Below are 27,976 nucleotides of genomic sequence, written 5' to 3'. Positions count from 1 at the left end.
CTAAGTTATATAGTACTGATTGTGGAACACTGAAAATAAATAAAATAATCTTAAAAAATAACACACTCAGTTGGGTATTGAAGTTTACCTTATCCTACAGGAAAGGAAAAGGGAAGTAGATAAGAGAGAACATATAATAGAAGGGACAGGAGATGGGATAATTGGAAGCAAATACTTTGGTAGAGGGACAAGTCAAAGGAGAGAATAGAATAAATGGAGGGCAGGACAGGATTGAGGGAAATATAGTTAATCTTTCACAATATGACTGTTACTGAAGTGTTTTTGCATGATTGCACACATATAACCTATATAAAATTGCTTGCCTTGTCAATGAGTTTGGGTCAGGAGGGGAGAAGGGAGAGAGTGTGAAACTCAAAACTTTAAAAATGGATGTTAAAAATTGTTTTTATATTCAATTAGGAAATAAGATATAGAAACAATGGGGTATATGCATCTATCTTATCCTATAGGAAAATAGAAGAAAGAGGATGGAGGGGGCATGACAAGATGGAGGGCAGATTGAAGGAAAAGGTAATCGGAATATATGCTGTCCTGAGTTGGGGGTAGGAGGAGATAGGGAGAAAATCTGACATTCAGAATTTTGTGGAAGTGAATGTTAAAAACTGAAAATATTTTTAAAGAAAAGAAAATGCGGGGGGCGGAGCCAAGATGGCGGAGTGAAAGCAACGACTCACCTAAGCTCCTGGACAAACTCCTCTGGATATATCTGGGGGGAGAGTCTGACCAGACTTTGGAGGTGTAAAATCCAGTGGGTGACGGACTTTGACGGATTCGGAGCCCAGGCTGGACCGGAGGGTCCACGGGAGGGATCTGTTCCGCGGGGGTAAGACCCCGGCGCACAGCGCAGCGCGGTCAGCGTGGCAGGGCGGAGGGGACCAGAGGAGCCTGAGAGTGGCGGGTGAGACCAGCGGAGCAGGAGATAAGCCAGGCTGAGCTGGTGAGAGCCGCTGAGTGCCAGACATCAGCTCAGCAGTCCTTGAAATCTTCAGCCTGAAGACGGACTTCGGTGGGTCACTACTTGAACTTCCAGGAACTGGGATGGCAGAGTGATCAGTAAGTGCTCTCTCCTCCCCCCTGATGACCCTGAGGGAACCATAAAATTCTTCCCCAGATTAATCCTGGATCAGCGGGAACAGCAGAAGGGGGCGGGTGGTCTCATAACACCAGAGGCTGGAAAAGTGTCAAAGGGGGATTCTTCCTACTGTGGTGGAGGCGATCTGGAGGGACAGATGACCCAGGGCAGAGAAAATTCGTACTGAGACCCAGGCAAGCCTCAGAGCCGGGAGACGAGCCCAAGGAGGGGCGGGAACACGCGTTAGCTTCTAGGCGTGCCCCAGCCCTCCAGGGGAAAAGGGAAGACAAAAGGGAAGCTGGGATTACCATCCCCTGACCTTGCCTTTGCCTCAAGTCAGCTGAGGAGATATCCTGAGGACAGACCACACCTACCACACACCTAACAAGCTAACCCCAGGGTTGATCTGGGAAACAAAAAACAAAAGCCTGCTTTTAGCCTAGACACACATCAGCTCAACTTAAAGATCTGTACCTTCTGACTGAAAGAACCAAAAGCTACAACACTCAGCCAACATCATGAATCGGAAAAAGCAGACGAAAAGTGAAAAAACCATAGAATCTTTCTATGGGGATAAGGACCAAAACACAAACACCAAAGAGGTTAGAGCTGAGACTGTACTTCCATCTGAAACCTCAGATGGGACTATGAATTTCTCGCAAGCACAACTAGATTACCTGGAACGTCTGAAGAAGGATATAAAAGAAAAACTGGCCAATGATTTTAAAACTATAAAAAAAGAATTCACTGATGAGAACATCACCCTGAAAAAGAAAATTGAAGAAATGGAAAAGGAAGTTCAAAAATTAACTGGAGAGAATAATTCCCTAAAAGGAAGAGCTAATCAAATGGAAAAGGAAACCCAAAACCTAATTGGGAAAATTGATCAGATGGAAAAGGAAACCCAAAACCTAACTGGGAAAATTGGTCGATTGGAAAAAGAAGTACAAAAATTAAATGGAGAAAATAGCTCCTTAAAGGGAAAAATTGGTCAGATGGAAAAGGAGATGGAAAAGCTAACTGAAGAAAACACTACGATGAAGATTAGAATTGGGCAAGTAGAAACTAATGACTCAATGAGGCAACAAGAATCAGTCAAACAAAATCTAAAGAATGAAAAGATAGAAGAAAATGTAAAATATTTAATTGGAAAAACAACTGACCTGGAAAATAGATCCAGGAGAGAAAATCGAAGAATTATTGGCCTGCCAGAAACCCATGATGAAGAAAAGAGTCTGGACAATATCTTCCAGGAAATCATCAAGGAAAACTGTCCAGAAGTACTAGACTCAGAGGGCAAAATAGTCATCAAAAGTATCCACCGTAACCCTCCCGAAAGGGATCCCAGACTCAAAACCCCAAGAAATATAGTTGCCAAATTCCAGAGCTATCAAGTGAAGGAGAAAATACTACAAGCAGCCAGAAAGAAACAATTCAAATATCAAGGACACACAGTCAGGATCACACAGGACCTTACAGCTTCTACATTAAAAGATCGAAAGAATTGGAACCCAATATTCCGTAAGGCAAAGGAGTTGGGACTTCAACCAAGGATCAACTACCCAGCAAAGTTCAGCATAACATTTCAGGCAAGGAGAAAGTCATTCAACGAAATAAGGGATTTCCAGAGCTTCCTGACCAAAACACCAGAACTCAATAGACAATTTGATCTTCAAATGCAGGTCTCCAGAGAATCATAAAAAGGTAAACAGAGGGGAAAAAACAAAAACAAAAACTTGCTACTCAATTAGGGCAAACTGTTTACCTCCCTATAAGGGAAGATGATACCTGTTAATCTTGAGAACTGTGCAGCTATTATGATAAAAGGGATATATGTAGAGGGAACGGGCATAAAGTAAATGATGTCATGTCAAAAATATGATTTCAGTATGAGAAGGGAATGTAATAGGAGGTGTGGAAAGGGGGAAGCAGAAAATGGCAAATGATATCACAGGAAGAAGTACAAAACTATAGTAGAGGGAAGGAGGGGACGGAGATGAGCATTGTTTGAGAGGTACTCTCATCTGATTTGTTCAAAGGAGAGAACAATAATCTTAAGTAGATAAGCCTAACTAGCTCTATAGGTAGTAGGAGGGGAAAGGGGAAGAAAGGGGAGGGTGGCTAAAAGGGAGGAAAGAAGCAATAAGAGTAAAGGGGAGTAAAAGGGAGGGGGGCTAAAAGAAGGAGGGGAAGGCTGCAGGAGGAGGGGGAGAAAAGTGAATACTATTGAGGAGGGGAAGGGAGACGGGAGAGCTAAAAGCACAAATGGTAGGAAAGAGGTTGGAGGGAAATACACAGATTGTAATCATAACTGTGAATGTGAATGGAATGAACTCTCCCATAAAACGGAGACGGATAGCAGAATGGATTAAAAGCCATAATCCAACAATATGCTGCTTACAAGAAACACATTTGAAACGGGGGGATACACATAGGATAAAGGTCAAAGGATGGAGCAGAATATATTGTGCTTCAGCTCATGTAAGAAAGGCAGGAGTAGCAATCCTAATCTCAGACAAAGCAAAAGCAGAAATAGATCTAATCAAAAGGGATAAGGATGGAAACTATATCCTGCTAAAAGGCACCATAGACAATGAAGCAATATCATTACTAAACATGTATGCTCCAAGTGGTATAGCATCCAGATTCTTAGAGGAGAGGTTGGGGGAGTTGAAGGAAGAAATTGATAGCAAAACTATACTAGTGGGGGACCTCAACCTCCCCTGCTCTGAACTCGATAAATCCAACCTCAAAATAAACAAGAAAGAGGTTAAGGAGGTAAATAAAACTCTGGATAAGGTAGATATGATAGATCTTTGGAGAAAATTAAATGGGAATAGAAAGGAATATACTTTTTTCTCAGCGGTACATGGAACATTTACAAAAATTGACCATGTACTAGGACATAAAAATCTCACAGTCCAGTGCAGAAAGGTAGAGATAATCAATGCATCCTTTTCAGATCATAATGCATTAAAAATTACATGTAATAAAAGGCCATGGAAAGAGAAACCAAAAATCAATTGGAAACTAAATAATCTAATTCTAAAGAAGGGTTGGGTTAAAGAAGAAATCATAGAAACAATCAACAATTTCATTCGAGAGAATGACAATAGTGAGACAACATACCAAAACTTATGGGATACGGCAAAAGCAGTTATTAGGGGAAGTTTTATATCTCTGAATGCTTACATAAATAAAATAGACAAAGAGGAGATCAATGACTTAGGCTTGCAGTTGAAAAAGCTAGAAAAAGAACAAATTGAAAATCCCCAAGTAAATACCAAATTAGAAATACTGAAAACCAAAGGAGAGATTAATAAAATGAAATTAAGAAAACTATTGAATTAATAAATAAAACCTATAGTTGGTTTTATGAAAAAACTAATAAAATTGATAAACCTTTGGTCAATCTGATTAAAAAAAAGAAAGAAGAAAACCAAATTACTAATATTAAAAATGAAAGGGGTGAACTCACCTCCAATGTGGAGGAAATTAAAACAATAATTAGAAACTACTTTGCCCAACTTTATGCCCACAAATTCGATAATCTAAATGAGATGGATGAATATTTTAAAAAATACAAATTGCCCAGATTAACAGAAGAGGAAGTTGATTACTTAAACAACCCCATCTCAGAAAAAGAAATTGAACAAGCCATCAATGAACTCCCTAGGAAAATATCTCCAGGGCCAGATGGATTCACAAGTGAATTCTATCAAACATTTAAAGAACAGTTAATTCCAATACTACATACACTATTCTTGAAAATTGGGGAAGAAGGAGTCCTCCCAAATTCTTTCTATGATACAAATATGGTTTTGATACCCAAACCAGGAAGAGACAAAACAGAGAAAGAAAATTATAGACCAATTTCCCTAATGAATATAGATGCAAAAATTTTAAATAAGATTCTAGCAAAACGAATACAGCATCTTATCACGAGATTAATACATTATGATCAGGTAGGATTCATACCAGGACTACAGGGCTGGTTCAATATTAGGAAAACTATTAGCATTATCGATCACATCAACAACAAAGCTAACAAAAACCACATGATTATCTCAATAGATGCAGAAAAAGCTTTTGACAAAATACAACATCCATTCCTACTAAAAACATTGGAGAACGTAGGAATAAAGGGAACTTTCCATAAAATAATAAGCAGTATCTATCTAAAACCTTCAGCAAGCATTATATGCAATGGCCATAAGCTAGATGCATTCCCAATAAGATCAGGGGTGAAACAAGGTTGTCCATTATCACCACTATTATTCAATATGGTACTAGAAATGTTAGCTGTAGCAATTAGACAAGATAAAGATATCCAAGGAATTAAAATAGCCAAAGAAGAAACTAAGTTATCACTCTTTGCAGATGATATGATGATTTACCTAGAGAATCCCAGAGATTCAAGTAAAAAATTACTAGAATTAATAAACAACTTTGGCAAAGTTGCAGGGTACAAAATAAACCCACACAAATCTTCTGCATTCCTATATACTAGCAACAAAATCCAACAGCAAGAGATAGAAAGAGAAATCCCATTTAAAGTTAGGGTAGACAGCATAAAATACTTAGGAGTCTACCTGCCAAAACAAACGCAGGGATTATATGAACACAATTACAAGACACTTTTTGCACAAATGAAGTCAGATTTAAGTAAGTGGAAAAACATTAGTTGCTCATGGGTAGGCCGGGCTAATATAATAAAAATAACAATTCTACCCAAATTAATATACTTATTTAGTGCCATACCAATTAAACTATCAGACAATTACTTTCTAGAACTGGACAAAATAATATCAAAATTCATTTGGAAAAACAAAAGGTCCAGAATATCCAAGGGACTAATGAAAAGAAATGCTTGGGAAGGTGGCCTAGCGCTACCAGACCTCAAACTGTACTATAAAGCAGCAATTATCAAAACCACCTGGTATTGGCTAAGAAACAGAGAGGTAGACAAGTGGAATAGACTTGGCACTCAAGATGCAGTAGGCAAGGAATATAGCAACCTTCTGTTTGATAAACCCAAGGACCCCAGCTTCTGGGATAAGAACTCATTGTTTGACAAAAATTGCTGGGAAAACTGGATAACAGTGTGGCGGAAATTAGGCATAGACCCATACCTGACACCGTACACAAGAATAAAGTCCAAATGGGTACATGATTTTGGTATAAAGATTGATACCATGAATAAACTGGAGAAGCAAGGAATAGTGTATTTATCAGATCTATGGAGAAGGGAAGAATTCTTTACTAAAGGAGAGATAGAATGCATTATGAAATGCAAAATGGATAACTTTGATTACATTAAACTGAGAAGTTTTTGCACAACCAAACCCAATGCAACCAAAATCCGGAGGGATGTAGTAAATTGGGAAAGAATTTTTACAGCTAAGCTCGGGGATAAAGGCCTCATTTCTAGAATATATAGAGAACTGATCCAAATGTACTATCATACAAGTCATTCCCCAATTGATAAATGGTCAAAGGATATGAACAGGCAATTTTCAGAGGAAGAAATTAAAGCTATCTATAATCATATGAAAAAATGCTCTAAATCACTATTGGTTAGAGAGATGCAAATCAAAACAACTCTGAGGTACCACATCACACCTATAAGACTGGCAAACATGACAGAACAAGAAAATGATAAATGCTGGAGAGGATGTGGGAAAGTTGCAACACTAATTCATTGTTGGTGGAGCTGTGAGCGCATCCAACCATTCTGGAGAGCAATTTGGAACTATGCCCAAAGGGCTACAAAAATGTGCATACCCTTTGACCCAGCAATATCACTACTAGGACTATATCCCCAAGAGATCGTAAAAATGGGAAAGGGTCCCACATGTACAAAAATATTTATAGCAGCACTCTATGTAGTTGCCAAAAACTGGAAGTCAAGGGGATGTCCATCAATTGGGGAATGGCTGAATAAATTATGGTATATGAATGTAATGGAGTACTATTGTGCCATAAGAAATGATGAACAAGAAGACTTCAGAGAGGCCTGGAAGGACTTATATGACCTGATTCTGAGTGAAAGGAGCAGAACCAGGAGAACTTTATGCACAGCAACAACCACAGTGTGTGAGAGTTTTTTCTGGTAGACTTAGATTTTTGTAATAACACAAGAACTTCTTACCAAAAAAAAAAAAAAAATCCCAATGGAGGATCTCAAGGCAAAATGCCTGCCACACTCAGAGAGAGAAATATGGAAGTCACTCACATATTGTAGCAGATCATGTTTGTGTATGTCTATGTGTTTGTGTATCATGTTCTGATTTGTTATACGATTTCTTTCATTTATCTTAGTCTGACTACATAGCATGACTATAGTGAAAATATACTCAATAGGAAAGTATATGTAGAATCTATACAGAATTGTATGCAGTCGTGGGGAGGGAGGGGGGGAGTGGGGGGTAGGTGGGGGGATAAAATCACAATTGTATGGCAATGACTGTTAAACATTACAAAATAAAAAAAAAAGAAAAGAAAATGCAAGATTAATAAGGTAGATTATACAAATAATTTAAAAAAGACATTTCCAAAAGATTGAATAGTAGATAAAGATATTTTGAGTTACTTAGATCACTGTCATGACCTCTGAAAGATTGTGGAGAACAGAAAAAATCTTATAAGACTATTTAGTTGAGTGATGCAAGATACTGAATAATATTCAAAGATCCATATGACTTGGCCCTGTACCAGATTTCAAAACTATGTTATAAAGCAATAACCATGAAAATTATTTGAGAAAAATTTGAAAAGACAAGCATCTCGGACTAGTTACAGAAGTCATCTTATAGCAAACTACCTAAAGGAAAAATTTCTTTTTTGATAAGAACAGTCAGGAAAACCAGAAAGCAGGCTTGATGAATATAGTTTGAGAACATCAAAAGTGGGTAGACAGATTTCTTTCAGGTGTTCTTACTCATACCTTAATATGTCAACAGCCTTCTTATTAGGTGGCGGGGGAGGGGGGGCGGGTTAGATCTGTAAATGTACTAGAATACCATAGTATGTCTTTCTGAGTCTTTTAGAATCCTTAATTGTGAAAAATACAGCTGCTGTCATTTCTGTTTGCTTTTGCTTTTTCACTTGGTTTTTCTCCACTGCTATTGTAAATGTATGTGTCTGTGTGTAGTGTCTGTCTGTATCTATGTCTATGTGTGTATGGATATGTGTATATTTATGTATTCACACATATATATATTTAAAAGCAAGGAAGATAAGGTTGAAAATATTGCTATATGCTTTAAGGGAAGAGGAATTGTTTAATTAAAAGAAGCCTTTATAAAGTTTCTATATTAAATTAAGCCAATTCAAGTTAAATTTAAGTCAAATTAAGCCCTAATGCAATTGGTTATATACATCTATAAAGAACGTAGCATATATCATGCTAAAATAAGAACCAGTGGATGTTATCTTAATTTTAAAAACCACAAAAACACACACACACTCACATCCAGGAGCTATTCCCCATTAGTTAAATGGTAATCATATATGAACAACTTTCAGAAGAAATGAAAATTATTAATAATCATAGAGAAATGCTCCAGATTAATAATTTGAATAGTAAAAAAAAAAAATAGCACTGAGATTTTACTTAACTAGCAAGTTGGTTCAGAAAACAAAATTGAACAGTCAATTTTAGAAATGTTTTGGAAATAGAGACACACCAATATACTTATAAAGCTATGAATTGGTTCACTTCTGAAAAAGAAATTGAAACTACTAGAAAAAATATTAAAATGCTCATACCTTCTGACTCAGTGACACCATTACTGAGCATAAATCAAGAAAGTGAAACACTGAGGGACAGAGCCTACATGTATCTTAGTATTCATAAGTGAACTTTTTGTGGTAGCAAGGGACAAAAAGGACATTGTAGGTGTTTAATTGGGGAATAACTGACCAAAATGTGCTATATGAGTGAATAGGAATGATACTGGAGAATAAAATAACAACAAATATAAAGAACTCAAAGAAACTTGGGAAGATATATAAACTAATACAGAGCAATAGACATCTAAGAAAACAATATGCCTGTGACCAAAAGAACATAAATGTAAAAAGCATGAAGGAAAATCAGAATTCAGACCAATGCAATGACCAGAATGAAATATATTTTGCTCTTTTCACTTGCAACTTATGGATCATATGAATTAGAAATAAACATAAGAAATATGTTAAACCTAGAAAGATTGTCAGTGACTATGCTTAACTTTCTTTGTTACAGGAAACCATTCTATTCAGGAACAGGGAATGAATTGGAGAGACAGAGTACTAGAAAGTTGATGATAATGTATAAATAAAATAAAAATTGATTTGTTTAAATAGCTTACCTACTTTTATGATAGTATTTGTTTTCTAGCTGGGAAGATAAGCCATGTGATATAACTAAGCATACATAAACATGCACGCACACACACACACACACACACACACACAATTCTAGGATATGGTAATACCTTGAGCATTAAACAGAAAACGTTATAAGATTTCACAAAGGGAAAGTGTGGTTTCTACTGAGGAGAATAGTAAAGGTTCTATGTAGACAGTGTTCTGTATTGAAGTATTTGATATATATTGCATTTTATAGTAAGGAGTATCCAATCAAAATGACATTGATTAACAATGCCAAATGTTGTTGAGAGATCAAGAAAGAATAGGGTCTAGAAAAGGCTACTAGATTTGGCAATTATGAAACCATTGGTTTATTTGGAAAAACAATTTTTGTTAAACGATGAGATTGGAAGCCAGATTGCAGAGAGGTTAGAAGAGAATGAGATCTAAGGAAGTAGAGGCACTGAATATAGACAACAGTTTCTGAGAATCTGAGTAGAGAAGAGAAGGGTGACTCCTATTTCTCTAGCCCTAGACTCAGAGCTAGGAGCTCCAGGTCTCCATTTTAAGCTACCCTTTTGTACATCTCTGACTTAATTATAGCTCATATTTAGAAAGCACTTTAAAGTTAGTGAAATGTTTCCTTTGTGCCGTAGGTAGAAGTAGTAATATTATAATCTGAACTTTATAGACAAAGAAATTGAGGTAAGAGTTTCAGTAATTTGTCCATTTCCTACAGCTCCTAAAGATCTAATGTGAAATTCTATTCATTATATTAGCCAGTCAAATAACTTAACATGTCCAAAATCAAACCTATCATCTATAACTTAAATCTACTTCTGTTTCTGGTTTTACTCTTTCTAATCATGCATTACAATTCATTCACTCCAAATTAAATGGAATTTTTCACATCTCAGTTTACCAAGATGTTGATTTTTGTCAGGGGAATCAAGACACTAGAGCTATCCACATCAATAAAGTAGAGTTTTACTCTGAGTTCACAAGAACCATGGCATTTGGATTTAGCATTGAACACACATGTGAATGCAGAAAGTAGCTCTGGGAAAGATAAGGTTTTGTTGTCATTTTGTTTAATCTCACTTTACTTTGAATCAGTTACCAGTTTTTGTCAGTTCTACTCACACAGCATCTCTGCATTCATCCCTTCATGTCTGTACCCCTTTCTGCTGACCTAGTCCCTTCTCTCATAACCATCCACCTGGAAATGATCTCTTTTCTATTTCTTCTTCTTTCCAGTTGAACTTTTATACTACTACTAGACTAATCATTTATAAGCACAGATCTGTTTATGCTGATCTTTCGCTCAGTTACCTTTAAATGGTTGTAATTGGCTGCCAAATAAAGTAGAAATTTCTATACCTTTCATATTCCAGACTGTCCCCTGTCTGGTACCACCCTACTTTCCCAATTTATACAATATTACTTACCTTCTTGTACTGTATAATCCAATCAAACTGATTATTAATGGTTTCTGCTAATGTACCCTGAACTTTCCAGCCTTCCATATCTTTGTTCACACTATTCCCCATATGTTTAATGGTCTTCCTCTCCCTGCCCTTGACTGAATGGATATTTGACCACACTTTAAAATTCCACTAAATACTACATCTTCCATGAAGGTTTTTTGATCTGCCCTATCAATGATGATCTATATTGTCATCCAAGACATTATTGAGCACTTTCCTTTATAATTCTTTCCAATTCTCTACTGTATTCATTGTGAATTATGGACAAGCTAACCAATTGTATGTATGTACGTAAAGTGTATGTATGCTGTATCCCTCTACTTTAAGATTCAAATAAAATCAGGATTGTAACCCAAGTCTTTTGAATCTAAGTCCAATGCTCTTTGCATTAAATACACACACACACACACACACATACACACACAAATTAATTTCTTTAAGAACAAAATTTAACTAAATTTTTCTCCCCTGCAGCATCTAACAGAGCTCTGTATACAGTAACTACTTTGTAAATGAGTCAGATGAAGTTTAATTTATTTTTTAAAATATTTATTTTTAATATATTTTAATGATGACATGTCATTTTATCATAGCAACTTCTTCATTTGTCAGATCAGTAAACTGAGGCAGAGAGAGGGTAAGTGACTTACCCAAGGTTACAATAGTAGTAAATGACAGAGCTATTGTTGTAACTCAGAAATAGTAGCTCCTACAACTCCAAATTTGACCCTTTTCCCCCCACTGCACTACTTTAATAATATCATTTCCAGAAACAACAATATTCAGACACCTATCATTCATCCTAGGTTCCTTTAGTCCCTTTCCTTAAATAAGTTGGCAAAAAGGTCATCATATGTCTCACACATCTAGGGATTTTGTTGGTAGTGGTTTTTCTGTTCCTGTTTTTCCCCCAGGAATCAGCTCCCTTTTCCCCATCAGGTGTAACACAAAAGGCTGTCCTAGGAAATCAGTGAGCCCCAAAGGCCTCAGCCAATGTTGTAAGCTCATATGGATTCTTTTCCATCAGAACCTACAGAGTAGGAGTTCCTAACATTTTTTATGTGTCACGGACTCCTTCTCAAAATATTTTTTAAAACAACTTTAGGAAATGCTACATTTTAGTTAGATATTAGTAAAAATGTATTTTCCCCCATCCAAGATCACAGACTCCCTGAAATATATGACAGCTTCATAGCTCTAATAAAATAAGGAGCTTCTTAGAGTAGAATGAATCCCTCAGAACTGGGTCATACCATTGATTTATATTTCCAAATAACATCAAAATCAGGAAGGGGAGATCTTAGAGTTGCTATCCCAAGAAGAGCTGTTGACCAGGGCTTTCCTCCATGTCTGCATCTCCTTGAAGCAGTTGCTAAGTGAGATTAAAACAGAATGTTATAACTAGAAGAAAGAAACTAAAGGCATGGTTGATTTCTACCAGTCAGAGCATCTGAGTTCAAATTCTTCTTTCACTGCACTTTATCATTGTGACATTGGATAAGCAACGCATGTAAGTTGAGAGGATTAGACTACATAGCTTCTGAGGTCCCTTTCAGCTTGAAATCTATGATTTCCACCTAGGAATCTCTTCATATCCTTCCAATTAAAGTGCCTTACTGCCTTACTAACTATAAATGTCTTGTGGATTTTGCTTTTTAAGAACCCTTAAACTCACTAATTTCCTTAGGACTCAATTAAGACATAATATACCCCCAACTCCTTGCAATTATATTTACATGTGTATATTTATTACTCTTCCCTCTCCCTACCCCAACTCTACCACATGTTAGGTTTTAAAAACAAACCTTAAAAAAAATTTAATTTAGAAATTCTCTCAAGCTAAGAAATCAGACTGAAAAGAAGAACACCTGGGCAGAAAAACATTTTAAATAAAAAAAGAAAAGAAAATACTGAAACCAGCTCTAAAGGAAATGGCCTTCTTAGCTATATTTAAAGATTCATTTCTACCAAGTAAAAGAAGATCACACTAAATAAAGAAGGAAATTTCTCACAGCAATGATGTCACAAAGTTTCAACATACTTTCCAGTCTTCTCCAAAAGGCAAACTTATTTATTTTGGAACACTATTCTCTTACCTTACCTCATACATAAATATTCCCCTTTTTTCCCAATGTCATAGAATTGTTTTTTTAAGAGAAAGAAAAAAAAACCCCACAGTCATTAGAATGAATGTTTTGTTAGCATCCTACTTGTTTTTAATTTTTAAAAGTTATTTACTATTTTATTTTTCCCCAGTTAAAAATTTTAACATCCATTTTTGAAACTTTTAGTTCCAAATTCTCTACCTTCCTCCCTCTCCACATGCTCCCTTCCCCCACATTGAGAAGACAAGCAATTCTATACAGGTTGCACATAGAATCCTACTTTTATGAGAGGCAACCTGGCTTTGAGGATAAATAAATGGTCTAGGGAAGCAGGAAGACACCAGATTCAGTGCCAGACTCTAATATCCCCCGACTGTTTAATCACTCACTGAGTCTCAGTGAAACTCTCTAAGCCCATAAATTACAGCAAAGGTGACAACCTGCATTGGTACAGAAAGCTTCCTCATCTAGGATATTCCTAACTCTAATAACAGTGCTTATCCCTTAGCAGTGGTCTTAATCTCAAATAGGAAGTGGAGGGTGGAAGTAGAGGAGGAGACACTAAACTAATAAAAGTATGACAGTCTTCATGTTGGCTTAGAAAACCACATATCGGGGCAGAGTCAAGATGGCAGAATAGAAAGATGAATATACTCAAACGCTTCCCCCACAGCCCACAAAATACCTGTAAAAAATGACTCTCACCAAATCCTAGAGCAGCAGAAGCCACAGAAAAACAGAGTGAAGGAGGTTTCCAGCCAAAGTTAACCTGGAAGGCTGACTGAGTTGAGCAGAGCCCAGCCCTAACTGTGTAGCACTGGGAGGAACAGGATTTGAACAGACTTCCAGAGAAGAATTCCCAGAAGGGAGGATCCCTCAACCCAAAAGCAACAAAGAAAGCTCCAAAGGTCAGTGTAGAAGGGCTTTCCCAGCTGAAAGAGAGGACAATGGGATTCCCCCAGTACTGGTCCTAGGAGGTGACAGCAGGAAGTGGTGGGCAGCTACATGGAAGCAGCCTGGGTCCATTGGCCAGGCAGCTCAGCTTAAAGTCTCTAGTGGAATTGAGCAGCTGCTCTGAACCTCAGCCTTAAGCACAGTACTGGGGAGAGGAGGAGCACTAGGACCCTCCTCTTGACAAAGGTTTCAGAAGTCAAGAAACTGGCTGGGAAAATGACAAAAAAGGGAAAAAAACTAAGACCAGAGAAGGTTACTTTCTTGGTGAACAGGTGTCTCCTTCCATCCTTTCCTATAAGGAATAATAAGGCAGAAGAAGTCAAGGCCTATGCCTCCAGTACCTCCAAAATGAATATGAAATGGGCTCAGGCCATAGAAGAGCTTGAAAAGCAAGTCAGCAGCTTGCTAAAGGAGAACTAAAAAACTGCTCAGGAAAATAACACCTTTAAAAAGATGTTAACTCAATTGGAAAAAGAGGTCCAAAAAGCCAATGAGGAGAAGGAGGCTTTAAAAAGCAGGGTTAGCCAAATGGAGAAGAAGGTTCAGAAGCTCACTGAACAAAATAGTTCATTGAAAGAGAGAATTAAAATCAGGGAAGCTAATGACTATGAGATAAACCAAGAAGTTAGAAAACAAAACCAAAAGTTTGAAAAAAAATATAAGATAATGTGAAACATCTCATTGGAAAAACAACTGACTTAGGAAACAGATCCAGGAGAGACAATTTAAAAATTATAGGATTACCTGAAAGCCATAATCAAAAAAGGAGCCTAGACATTATCTTCCATGAAATTATTAAGGGAAACTACTCTGATATTCTAGAACCACAGGGTAAAATAAATATTGAAAGAATCCACCAATCAACTCCTGAAAGTGACCTGAAAAGAGAAACTCCTAGGAATATTGTGGCCAAATTTCAGAGTTTCCAAGTCAAGGAGAAAATATTGAAAGCAGCTAGAAACAATTTGAGTATTGTGGAAATAGAATTAGGATGACATAGGATCTGGTGGCTTCTATGTTAAGGGATTTAATGGCTTGGAATAGGATATTTCAGAAGTCAAATGAACTGGAAGTAAAACCAAGAATCACCTACCTAGAAAAACTAAGTATAATACTTCAAGGGAATAAATGGTCATTTAATGATATAGAGGACTTTCAAGCATTCTTGATGAAAAGACCAGAACTGAATAGAAAATTTGACTTTCAAACACAAGAATCAAGAGAAGGATGAAAAGGTAAACAGGAAAGAGAAATCATAAAAAACTTTCTGAAGCTGAACTGTTTACATTCCTACATGGAAAGATAATGTTTGTAACTCTTGAGACTTTTCTCAGTATTTGGGTAGGTGGAGGGATTACACACACACACACACACACACACACACACACACACACACACATAGATAGAGAGTACAGGTTGAGTTGAATCAGAAGAGATGATATCCATAAAAAAATTAAGGGGTGAGGGAGGAAAATACTGGGAGGAGAAAGGGAGAAATGGAATGGGACAGGCTATAACTCATAAAAGAGATAAGAAAAATCTTTTTCAATGGAGGAGAAAAGGAAGAAGACGAGAGGGGGAAAATGCTTCACATGTGTCTTAAGGAGGGAAGAACATGTTCACTAAATTAGGCATGAAAATCTATCTTACACTACAAGAAAGTAGGGGAGGAGTGGACAAGTGAGGTGAGGGGGATGATAGAAGGGAGGGCAAATGGGAGAAGGGAATAACTAGAAGTAAACACTTTTGGGAAGGGACAAGGTCAAATTAGAGAATAAAATAAAAAAGGGGGGACAGGGTAGGATAAAGGGCAATATAATTAGTATTACACAACATGACTATTATGCAAATCTTTTGCAAAACGACACATATATAGCTTGCATTGAATTGCTTGCCTTCTCAGTGGGGATTGGGAGGGAGGGAAGGAGGGAGGGAGAGAAGTTGGAATTCAAAGTATTAGAAACGAATGTTGAAAATTATTATTGCATATAACTGGAAAATAAGAAATACAGGTAAAGAAATTTATCTTGCCTTACCAGAAAAGAGAGAAGATGGGGATAAGGGAAGGGTGGGGTGTGATAGAAGGGGATGATACTTTGAGGGAAGAGGTAATCAGAATGCAAGGTATTATGGGCTGGGGCGAAGGGAGAGATGGGGAGAAAAATTGGAACTCAAAATTTTGTGGAAATGAATGTCAAAATCTAAACATAAATAAATACAATAATTACAAAAAAGAAAACTACATATCAAGATTACCTATGTTCTATTATTTTTTTATTTATTTTGTTAAATATTTCCAAAGTACATTTCAATCTGGTGAAGGGGTATTTGATCCCTCTGCCTTATTCCATACTCTCGTAAGTAATTCTTAGAACAATATGGTACCTTGCACACATTAGGTGCTCAATCTATGTTTGTTGACTTTAGTTGAGGTGATCTAGCTAAGTCTATGAAGAAGTGATAGTTTGTGGAGTATCCAAAATAATAAAACAGTTTGTACATTGTTAAAGCCTTTAGCCATCTATCTGCACAGATATCATCTCCTCTCATTTATAAACAAGTATGACATCTTTTCACGCCCAAAGGTAATGAAATTTTCAAGTCAAAGATTTTAGGTTATGGAAATACATAGCAGCAGTGCATATGAAAATACTCATTTTTTCTTTACTTTTTTGGGGGGCAAGGGAGTTGATCTGGACCTATCATTTCATTTGCATAAGAAGGTCCCTGTGAGAGAAACACCCACTCAGAGGTCCCTCCCAACTCACACCAACATCAATGCAGATGAGCCTCTGTTCTTCAATTTAAAGTCTTATAGAGATATCTAGGGATTTGAGAGGATAAAAGATGTACCTGTGGTCACACAGTGTGTTTTTGTCAGAGGTGAGACATGAAGCTATGTCTTATGATTTCAAGGCCAACTTGCTAGGCACTCCATGAGATTGTCTGTCCAATAAGTCCATTTTCTGGTTAAATTTCAGAGGACTTGATTAGCAAGCACCTGCTGGGACAGAACTTGGCAAGATGCATGAAAATATTTCCATTTCATTAACATTGTGAAAATGTTTAGGCAACAATCTATGTTTGGGAACAAATCATCTGGAAAAAAATAAAACACATGAAATTCTTTTGTTACTTCAATCAACTTTATTAAGTACTTACTATGAGCCAGGTACTATATTTGGTGTCCACAAGTTGCTTGGATTATATAGGTGGATGCATAATTTGCTGATTTCCCAGTTTCCCCCCTCCTTTATCAATCAATTCCAAGAATATTAATTAACTATGTGTAATGAGTACTAAGACCAATCCATAAGGCTCTTTCCTCAAGCAGCATGCATTGCACCTAAGGCAAATGTCATTTAAGGAAGGAGAGAACACTAAGCTGGGAGAGGGGGAAGGGAAAGGGGAGAAGAGGTGGAGAAGAGATAAGGAAAGACTTTTCATGGAAGGTGGCATCCAGGCTGAGCCTGAAAGCAGATGTTAAGATGGGTATGGACACGCATGAAATTGGGATAGCTTAGGGAGCATAGAAACATCATATGGAATATACTTGTTTGGGGAAATTTGATTAGAATGTGAAGTATGTGAAAGGGAATAATGTAAAAATGAAAACAACTCTTTGGAAAGGGAGGTTGGAGTTTGAAAAGATTGGAATTTTATGTCTCATTAAAGCCGCTCATCAGAAAATATAGACACCTTATTCACTTTCATTGGCCTTTTCAATTTCTACTGGGCCAGATCCAGGGGCACTAGAGAAAATCTCAGTTCAGTATCATAGTATGATTTACTCTACATATAAATAGGATCTTGGATCTAGAGTTCAAATTGTCAGAGGTAGGATATGAACCTTTGTGTTCAGATTACAGGGCTAGTACATGATAGAACTAACTTTGTCTTGCTGGTGGTAAATAGATACACTATATGTAAAACTACACTGGAACTTAGGGCCCTCAGTAAGTTGATACCTAAATACAGCACCACCCTATGTGTCTATTGAAGTGAGGTGATTTTCCTAGTAGGTGTTCCCAAGATATTGTACGTAAATTAAAATTCTAGAACTCAAATTGTATTTTAAGTGCCCCAGGGAGTTCATATTTAAAGAAACCCTGCTGTGGATGCTTTTACATAAAGTGAAGAGAACAATCTTGTCCTCATTTGTTTTCTTAAATGGGTCACACTCTACAGAATACTACACTGGTACTAAATTGCAGTTCATAAATAATTAGGTGAAAGAGCCCTTGCTAATCTTCAATGAGAAGTGAAATTGTACAAGTCAAACAGCCCAGGCCCTAGCCATCTAGGGCCCTTAATGAATGCTTCCCAGCCAAGTACTTGACTTCTAACTCTTTATCAAGGTAGGAATCTGCTGCCAGTAATGAATGGGGTGGGGGGGGGGGGGCAGGTTGAGAGGTGATGGGTGTGGATTTGAATGTGAGTGTACTGTCCCAAGCTTCAGGAATTTTGTGTCATCTCACCATCTGCAGACCCACAGCTCTTGAAGCATCCTCTTACAGCAGCTGCTGCTACTGCCAGGACTGCTGGCTGCTGCTGCCACCATCTTCGCTGCCATGTGTCTGGGGCCAGACAGGCCAGACTGCATGCTCCTCTTTCATCCAGGTCCCACAGAGTTTTCCCACTGACCTTTTTGACATTTTTTGGTTGAGAAGTCTGGAAATTGACACAGCTGCCAATGATTCAGTCACCTGAGGCCTGTTCCAGCCTGTCTGCCCTGGTGCAGCCCCTGCCAGACTGTACTCTGCTCTCTCCCCAGTGCAATATACCCTTCCTGTTGACTTTTCAGGTTGTCATTTTGTGAGTTCTGTAGCTCTAGAATTTGCTTCAAGTCATTTTCTACAGGTATTTGGAGGGCATTGGGGAGAGCTCAGGGAAGTCCTTACTTTTACTCCGTCATCTTGACTCTACCCCAAAAGCTGTGATATCTTTACAACTTGGAACCTTTCTTCTTATCCCTTCTCCTCCCCTGCCTCTTCTCTGCTTCTAGCCAAGATGAGTAAGGGAAAGAAAAAAAGAACCTGAGCAAATTGAAAACTTACAGAGATTTCATTAGTTAGGTACTTTAAGAAAATGGAGCAAAAATAAATGGTTGGGTCATGTGGCTTGCATCTGATTTTATGACAATGGCTTTGTTTCAAATAACTGCTGGCCTCTTTGCTTTGGTCTTCACTTGTAGGGCCAGGGTTTGGCTTTTCTCAGTCTTTGTAAACCCTCTACTCTTTCACTCCTCTCTGTTTCCACTCATATTCAGTTTCAGGCACATGAATGGTTCCACAAAGAGTCAAATATTTGACTGGGAAGATGATCAAACAGTGAAAAAACACTCAGACTTTAGAATCTTACTTTGGTGATAAAGAAGATCAAAACATGCAATCACAAGAAGATAACAAGGTAAAAGTTCCAACATCCAAAGCCTCCAAGAATAACATGAATTGATCTCAGACCATGGAAGAGCAAAAAAAGATTTTGAAAATCAAGTCAAAGAAGAAGAGGAAAAATTGGAAGAGAAATGAGACTGATGTAAGTCAATTACGAAAAACAAGTCAACAGCTTGATAAAGGAGACCCAAAAAATACTGAAGAAAATAAAATCTTTAAAAGTAGACTAACCCAAATCACAAAAGAGGTTCAAAAAGCCAATGAGGACAAGAATGTCTTAAATTGCAAAGTTGGTCAAATGGAAAAGGAGGTCCAACAGATCACTGAAAAAAAGAATGCCTTCAAAATTTGAATGGAACAAAAGGAAACTAATGACTTTATGAGAAATCAAGAAATTGTAAAACAGAACAGAAAGAATGAAAAAAACAGAAGGCAATGTAAAATATCACATTGGAGAAACCACTAACCTGGAAAATAGATGCAGCAGAGATAATTTTAAAATTATTAGACTACCTGAAAGTCATGATCAAAAGAGCCTAGGCATCATCTTTCAAGAAATTATCAAAGAAAACTGTCCTGATATTCCAGAACCAGGGGGAAAAATAGAAATGGAAAGAATCCACAGATCATCTCTGGAAAGAGATTCTAAAAGGAAAATTCCTAGGAATATTGTAGCCAAATTCTAGATTGAGGAGAAAATATTGCAAATAGTTAGAAAGAAACAATTCAAGTGTTATGGAAACACAATCACAATATCACAAGATCTAGCAGCTTCTATATTAAGAGATAGAAGGGCTTGAGATATGATACTTCAAAGTTCAAAGGAGGTAGGATTAAAACCAAGAATCACCTACCCAGAAAAACAGAGAGTCATACTTCAGGGGGGGAAATGGATATTCAATGAAATAGAAGACTTTCAAGCATTCTTGATGAAAAGACCAGAGTTGAATAGACTGTTTGACTTTCAAGAACAAGAACGAAGAGAAGTATGAAAAGGTAAACAGAAAAGAGAAATCATAAGGGACTTACTATAATTGAACTGTTTACATTCTTAAATGGAAAGACAATGTTTGTAACTCATGAGACCTTTCTCAGTATTAGGGTAGTTGAAGGAGATAGACAGACAGACAGACAGACAGAGATAGATATTTAGAGGGTACAGGGTGAACTGAATATGAATGGATGATATCTAAAAAAATAAAATTAAGGGATGAGAGAGGAATATATTGGGAGAAGAAAGAGAGAGATAGAATGGGGTAAATTATCTCATGTAAAAGAGTCAAGAAAAAGATTTCACTAATGGAGGGGAAGAGTGAGGAAATTAGAAAGAATGTGTGAACTTTACTCTCTTCAGATGTGAACTAAGGAGGGAATAAAATACATATCCAATTCAGTATTTTATCCTTCAAGAAAGTAGGGAGGAAGGGCATAAGAGGGGGATGATAGAAGGGAAGGCAGATTGGGAAAAGGGTAGTTAGAAACAAACACTTTTGAAAAGGGATAGGGTAAAGGAGAAAATAATGAGGGAGAGAGGATCAAGGAAATTATTGTTAGTCTTCAAAACATGATTATTATGGAAGTGTTTTGCATAAGTACATTTGAATAACCTATACTGAATTGCTTGTCTTCTCAATGAGGGTGGGTGGGAAGGGAAGAAGGAAAAGAACTTGAAACTCAAAGTTTTAAAAACAAATGCTAGAAAATTTGTTTTTATACACAACTGGGAAATAAGATATACAGGCAATGGGGCATAGAATTCTATCTTGCACTTCAAGAAAGTAAAGGGTCTATGGGAAGAGATAATCAGAATGAATGCCATGGGGGGTTTGGAGGGGAGAGATGGGGAGAAAATTTGAACTCAAAATCATGTCAAAATGAATGTTGAAAACTAAATATAAATAAATTAAAGCTTAAAAACAGATCATGCTGCTTTCTATTCAAAAGGATATTTTTTTATTATGTGTATGGGTTTCTAGGCTACCTAATTGTCTTAAGTCATTTGGTTATGGAGAATAAATTATTAAATCCCATTAATTAGAGGTCAAGTTTCCAGATGGTCCTCTCAGTAGACCTCTACTGAACATGAAAACTAACCCAGTCATACCTGGCCTCTCTGAGCTCTGGGTTTCTTAGGGAGAAGAAAGAGGGAGAGAAGGATTTCAAGATAGTCTGAGTGCCTTCTAGGGACCAAACAATACAACTTCATCCTTCCTAACCGAGTAAGTGATTAACTGATCATTTGAAAGCCTCCTGCTCTCAGAAAGGAGATTTTCAGAAAGGAGAGAGACTGTGAATATATTACTACAGTCTAATAACCTGGAGCACTCATGACCCATACCACTTGTCACACATGTGGGGAAAATATTAAACTAACTGATCTGTAGTTTGGAAAACAGTTTCTTCCTTTGGTTACCAAAAAAAACCAAAAAACAAAAACGAAAACCAAAATTAAAAAAAAAAAAACCTTTTCCTTTCTCATTCATCTTCATTCCTCAAAGATTACATACAAGGTTATATCTGTGACTTTCTCAGGCATGATACAAAATGGTGAGGATTCTTACAGCTTTATTCAGCCTGCAACTGAATCAGGAATGCTATGTCATCACATACATACACATATGGTATAACTTCCCCAGTCCTCTGGTACAGCATAATCAGTACATGAGATAGCCAAGATGTAAGAAAACACAAACTATACTGAGGCTTCTTATAACCTTTCAGAAGTTTAGCATAATAGCAAAACATAAACACAAAACAAAGAGAGGGGAAATCCCATGATACCTAAAGTACCATGGCTACATTACATCACAGACACTTACCTAAGGCTATCTCTCATGCTTAATGGGGAAATATTTTCAAAGTAACAGGGTTGCTGATTGTTGCTGTGTCTGTCAATTTAATGTTGCAAAAGTAACTGGATCTTCCTCATCTTAAATACCCTCAACTGAAGGCTATCTCCATACACTAAGAAAGGTAATACCCAGTTGCTGTCAAAACAAACCTACCTGATCCCTTCTGACTCTAATACTCCACTGAGGTCTCCTATGGAAAATTTCTAACCTAGTAGTATATCAATAACATTTGGAAATTATTTTAGTGGCCTTCTAGGATGTGTTTCATCTATGCTTAATGAGATAAATTCATTGAGGATTGCATGAAGATCTCTTATTTTCTCATTTTTTTGTCACAAAATCTAAGAAGTATGTATCAAGCATTTCATATGTGTCGAGTTCTACCTACTTACTGTTCCTAGTTCCAGCCTTTTGGGTCAAGTTGAAGCAGCCTAATCCCTCTTCCTCATGATAGTTTTTCAAATGTTTGAGGTTTGTTATAATGCCTTCTACTCAACTCTTCTCTTCCCCAAACTAATATGAACAATTCTTCAAAGGATCAATGAATAATCTACTTTCTGTCCCATTAGCATCATAACTGATTTCTTTAGATGCAACATCAGGTTTTCAATATGCTTCCTAAAGTGCAACTCTTAGCACTTTATGTCAGATCACTATATGTGATCTGACAAGGGCAGAATACAGTAGAATTATTACCTTCCTTGTTTTGGATACTATTTCTTAATTTTGTCTAATATAGTATTAGTTTTTTGGTTACCATACTGTTCTGTTGATTACTGATTAAGCTTTCACTCAACAGCTGTTTTGCAGGCACATCTCCCTTCACCTCCTGTACTTGTAAAGCTGATTTTTTAACCTAAATGCAATACTTTATATATCTTATTAATTACATTTTGTTGACTCTTTTCTTCTACCATGCCAAGATCTTTTTTTAATATTGTCACATTGCATTCTTTCTACTTTCAGATTATCTGCACACTGATCGTATATGCCTTCTGGATTCTCACCCTTGCATACTTCAGATGTTTTGATCATTTGTGTGCACACATGTACAAACATACACACACATACACACTCACACATACACAGGTGTGAGGGGATAGCATCTCAGTTCATCTTATTGTTAGTGCCTTTCCTCTGAGATTACCTCCAATTTATCATATGTATATGTATGATACACATATCACATATATGCTCCTTGAATGCAAAAACGGTTTTTGCCTTTGTTTTTCCAATGCTTGGTATAGCTCCTGGCAATGTGGTAAGTTCTCAATATCAGATCCAGGCAACCCGCAGAGGTAGGTGCTGTTATTATCAACACTTTATAGGTGGAGTTCACGGGTCCTTGTCATGGTTCCTGGGCAGGAAAGAGTGCTTGTGGTAGCTCTCAGAGAAGAGTACAAGCCAGGAGAGTAATGACCACACCTCTCCTTGTATCATGCCACCTTGGAAGAACTGAGGGTTTGCAGATCCCAGAACTAGCTCTAAAACCACAAGAGCAACAACAAAACAACACCTGGGAGGAAGGAAAGTTTGTCTTAGAGATGGGTCAGGGAAGATGAGGCTAAAGACGTGTGCTCCACCTCCCTTGCAGCCACACAGAGGTACAACCCTTTGACACATGTGCTCCCTTGTCTCCACATAGGACACCATATCCTTACCTGTGGGTGTTCTGTGTGTCAGAATACAATTTTTAGTTGCTTTTGTTTGTAAGATATCCTGCGGTAGGGTGTCTAAATACTTGTTAAAAGCTGGAACAATTTGCTTTTTGTGATAGTCAGCTTTCATTTATGATTTCTTGAAATATAACTCTGAACAACAACAGTCTTTAAAAAAAAATAATGGTATAAAGGAATCTGATTATTCTCTGGACCAGTCCACTGTCAAATGGAGTTATTTGACTATGCCTTTAAACCCTAATCACCCTTGCTTTCATTGACAATGAGCTAACAACAGGCCCTAGCCTAAGCCTCTATGAATAATTTTGATGACTTAGAATGAGTGGAAATAAAAATTGTTTTCTGTTCTGGGCAGAAACTTTGAGGATCTTCCCCTCCAAGATTGTTATTTTGTGTTAAGATTTTAGGCCATCTTTTGTCTCAATTCTTACCTAACCTTTAGACATTGAATGAGCATTGCTGCAGACAAACTGAGGCCTGGAAAAAACCTTAATCAGGCCAACATCATCCACTGCCTGGCAGGCCATCACCAGCTGACTTGATTTTTGCTTTGCCACTGGACTTGAATGACTGGAGAAAAGAGTAAGGCTGACCACTTCGTGCAGTTCTGCCTTGGATTTAAATGAAATTCAATTCACTGGCAAGTCAAGACATCATCCTTTTGATGTCATTTTTCCTCTTCAAGAAAGAACGAATAAGAACCGATAAAAGTGTTAGACAACAAAAAGAAAAGGATAGATGCCTAAGTCCACTAGAAACTACCCTCCAATGGGACATCATCCCATTAGTGATTATGTTTCAGGTCTGATCATCCAACAAGTTCCAATTTGACCTAACTGTAGTACAATCCTACCCATATATTTCTCCATACTTCTTCTGAGGTTTCCATGAAAGATTTTTTTCAAATGTTTTGCTAAAATAAAAGCATACATGTTCTATAACATTTTCTTAGTCTATCTGTCTACTTAACCAGTTGATTAATCAGTAAATCAATAAGTAAATGCAGTTAGGTCTGGCATGAGCTGCATAATAGATTTCCTTTCCTGCTACAGCATTGTTTCCATTCATTCTAGCCTGATTATCACTCCTTTTATAAAGAAGATAGAAAATGAAACCATTTCACTTTGATTTTGTTTCTATCTATTATCTGGTACTATTTTGCCACCCATCCCAAAGATGTAAGAATTTTCATTTCTTGTCTTTTGTCTCACCCTTAGCATAATTTTAAAAGGCCTCACTATGATTGTTAATATTGTCTATAAGTTCAATCTCTGTCATTTAACTTTCTTAAGTTAAGAATGGAACCCCCAGATTCCATAATTCTTTTGTATTCCGTCTTAGTTGTGTACCCTTATCTCCTGTTTGGGAATATAACTGTTAAATTTCTGAGTCTGTCCAAAAGCTCTACCTAAGTCTCCTTAGATGCTTCTTTAATGGGAAAGTTTTCCTTTTGGGAAAGTTTTGAAATTGAATCATTCTAATTTATTTTGCATGCATTATTACATTTGATAATCACTATAGTCCTCTTGGAAAGGAAAGGCATATAACATGGTTCACATTTTACAAAAAACAAATACAGAACACTCAGAGAAAGAACCCTAGGCCAAAACTGAAAATACATGAGCTGTTCATCTTTAGACTGGAATTACTGGAAATCAATGCTTATGTTGGCTTGGTATGAAAGTTTTTGTCAAGGTCTTCATATTTTTTTCTCCTTCATCCTCTGCATCAGATTTTGATACATAAAATTCATCATTATCTTTTTGCCTATACTTAACATGAATCCTGAAAGGCAAAATTATACTTCCCATGATCTGACTTTTTTTAATCTTGGTTGCCAAATGAAGCCAAATCTACCAAAACTTTTATCTACCTACCAACCAACTCACTTTTGTGAGGAAAAGCTCAGACCCATTCTTCTACTTAGCTGCAAATTCTTTGTATTCTGATTTCCTTTACATGGAGAATGTTAATATTGATGTTCTGTTATTTCTCCTCATTCCCTAGTCATTTTTTATAATCATTCAGGTAGTGTCAGGTAGTTAGCCATTCTTGCTAAGCCATTGTATAAAGATTTATCTTTTAATACTTCCCCACAAAATACTAATGACCTCCAAAGAAAGTAAGAATTTACTAACATGTTTCAGGAGCATGTTTTTGAACTTTCTCACAAAAGTTTCTGCCTGAGATGATACAAAAAATATAATGAATCTTGCTCAGATATTAATAGAGAGTTCTACCTAAGCCAAAGAAAATTCTCATTCTTCCAGGTCACCTGGGTTCAAATTCATAAGATGCCTGCAGGCTAAGAATCACTCATAGTAAACTCACTGAGGGTTCAGCACACATCATCTGGGTATACTTTTTGAATTGTTTAACTGGTTCCACCCACTTCAAGTCAAAGTGTATAGTAACCTCTTTGCATGTCTGCTATTTCCTGGGAATAATTGAATCTAAAAATAGATGTCAGGGGGAGAACAAATCCTTTGTTATTGATAGTGAATGTCATCTAACAGAGCTCATACTCTGTGCTTTATAAAAATATTTCTATATAGCAAGTATTCAAACTGAAATCCTAAAGGCAGATAATGAACAAGGAAGGAAAGTGATTACTTCAGTTTCATGATTATCTGTGTTACTTTCAAATGGTTAAATATTGGCATGTTTAATAATTCTCTCTCTACTGAAGTTCTCTTTAAAAAATTCCATTTGCAAAGATTTTATTTCTTTCTGATACAACCACTTTATGTCAATTTGTCAAATATAAGGAAAAGAGAAATTCTGGAAGTATCCACATTGAACATTTGAACACTGAATTGCTTTTCATGCTATATATTCCCTTTAAAAAATGTATAAGATACAAAAACTCTGTGGAATTTGAAATTTTATTATGTTTGTTCTGATTTATTTATTTTTTTACTTTTGTTACTTTTTCCACATGTAATTTTCTTATAGATTCACATTTCTTTTCTGACTATAGATTTACACAAAGACAACATAGTGTGAAAAATGTTGGAGTAGGAGTCAGAAGAGGAAAATGTGAGTCTCTGCCTTGCCATTCAACTATCCCTGTGACCGTGGGCAAGCCACCTAATTTCTGAATCTGAGCATTCTCATCTATAAAATGAGGATAATTAAAGTCAAAACAATGGCTCTCAATTGCACTGAAATTCAGGTGCAACTTCATCTAAAAAATAAGAGTTTCAAGTGTTAATATATAGTAAATGTTTCCTCTTTAAATATGCTCTTTTTTTTTTACTTTTCTCTTAGTTTTGTAACCTTTACAAAATCAGCAGCTTGCTCAATGCTAGAGAACATGCCTCTGTGCTAAAAGGTTAAGCCCTTCCTTTTTATCTTATTTCTATATCTCACATAAAAGAGGAAAGGAAAAAACAACTTTTACAATGGAGTAAAAGAGAGAGGGGAGGTGAGAGGGAATGAGTGAATTTTGTTGTCATCAGATTTGGATTAAGGAGGGAATAACATGCACAGTCAATTGGGTATGGAATTCTATTTTACCCCATATATAAGTAGAGGAAGAGGGGATAAGAGAGGGGGGATAATAGAAGGGAGCTCAGATTGGAGGACAGGTTAATCAGAAGGAAACACTTTTGAGGAGGGGCAGGGTCAAAGGAGAAAATAGAATAAACGAGGAGGTATAGGACAGAGGGTAATATAGTTAGTCCTTTACAACATGATTCTTATGGAAGTGTTTCACATAACTATACATGTCTAACATATCTAATTGTTTGCCTTCTCAATGAGGGTAGGTGGAGAGGGAAGAAAGGAGGAAATATAGAAGTCAAAGCTCTAAAATTGAAAGTCAAAATTGTTTTTTTAGGTGCAATTGGGGAATAAGATATACAGATAAGAAAAATAAGATATAAGGGGTATGGAAATCTATCTTGCCCTACAGGAAAATAGGCGGGGAAAGGAATAAGAGAAGAGGGGTGATAGAAGGGAAGGCAGATTGGGGGAAGGGGTAATCAGAATGTATGCCATATTAGGGTGGGGGGAGGGAAGTGACTGGGGGAAAATTTGGAACTCAAAATTTT

This window comes from Notamacropus eugenii, chromosome 5, assembly GCF_028372415.1.
Source record: "Notamacropus eugenii isolate mMacEug1 chromosome 5, mMacEug1.pri_v2, whole genome shotgun sequence".
NCBI classification, from domain to species: domain Eukaryota; kingdom Metazoa; phylum Chordata; class Mammalia; order Diprotodontia; family Macropodidae; genus Notamacropus; species Notamacropus eugenii.
The sequence above is the reverse complement of the archived record's forward strand: the minus strand, read 5'-3'. Positions refer to the sequence as shown.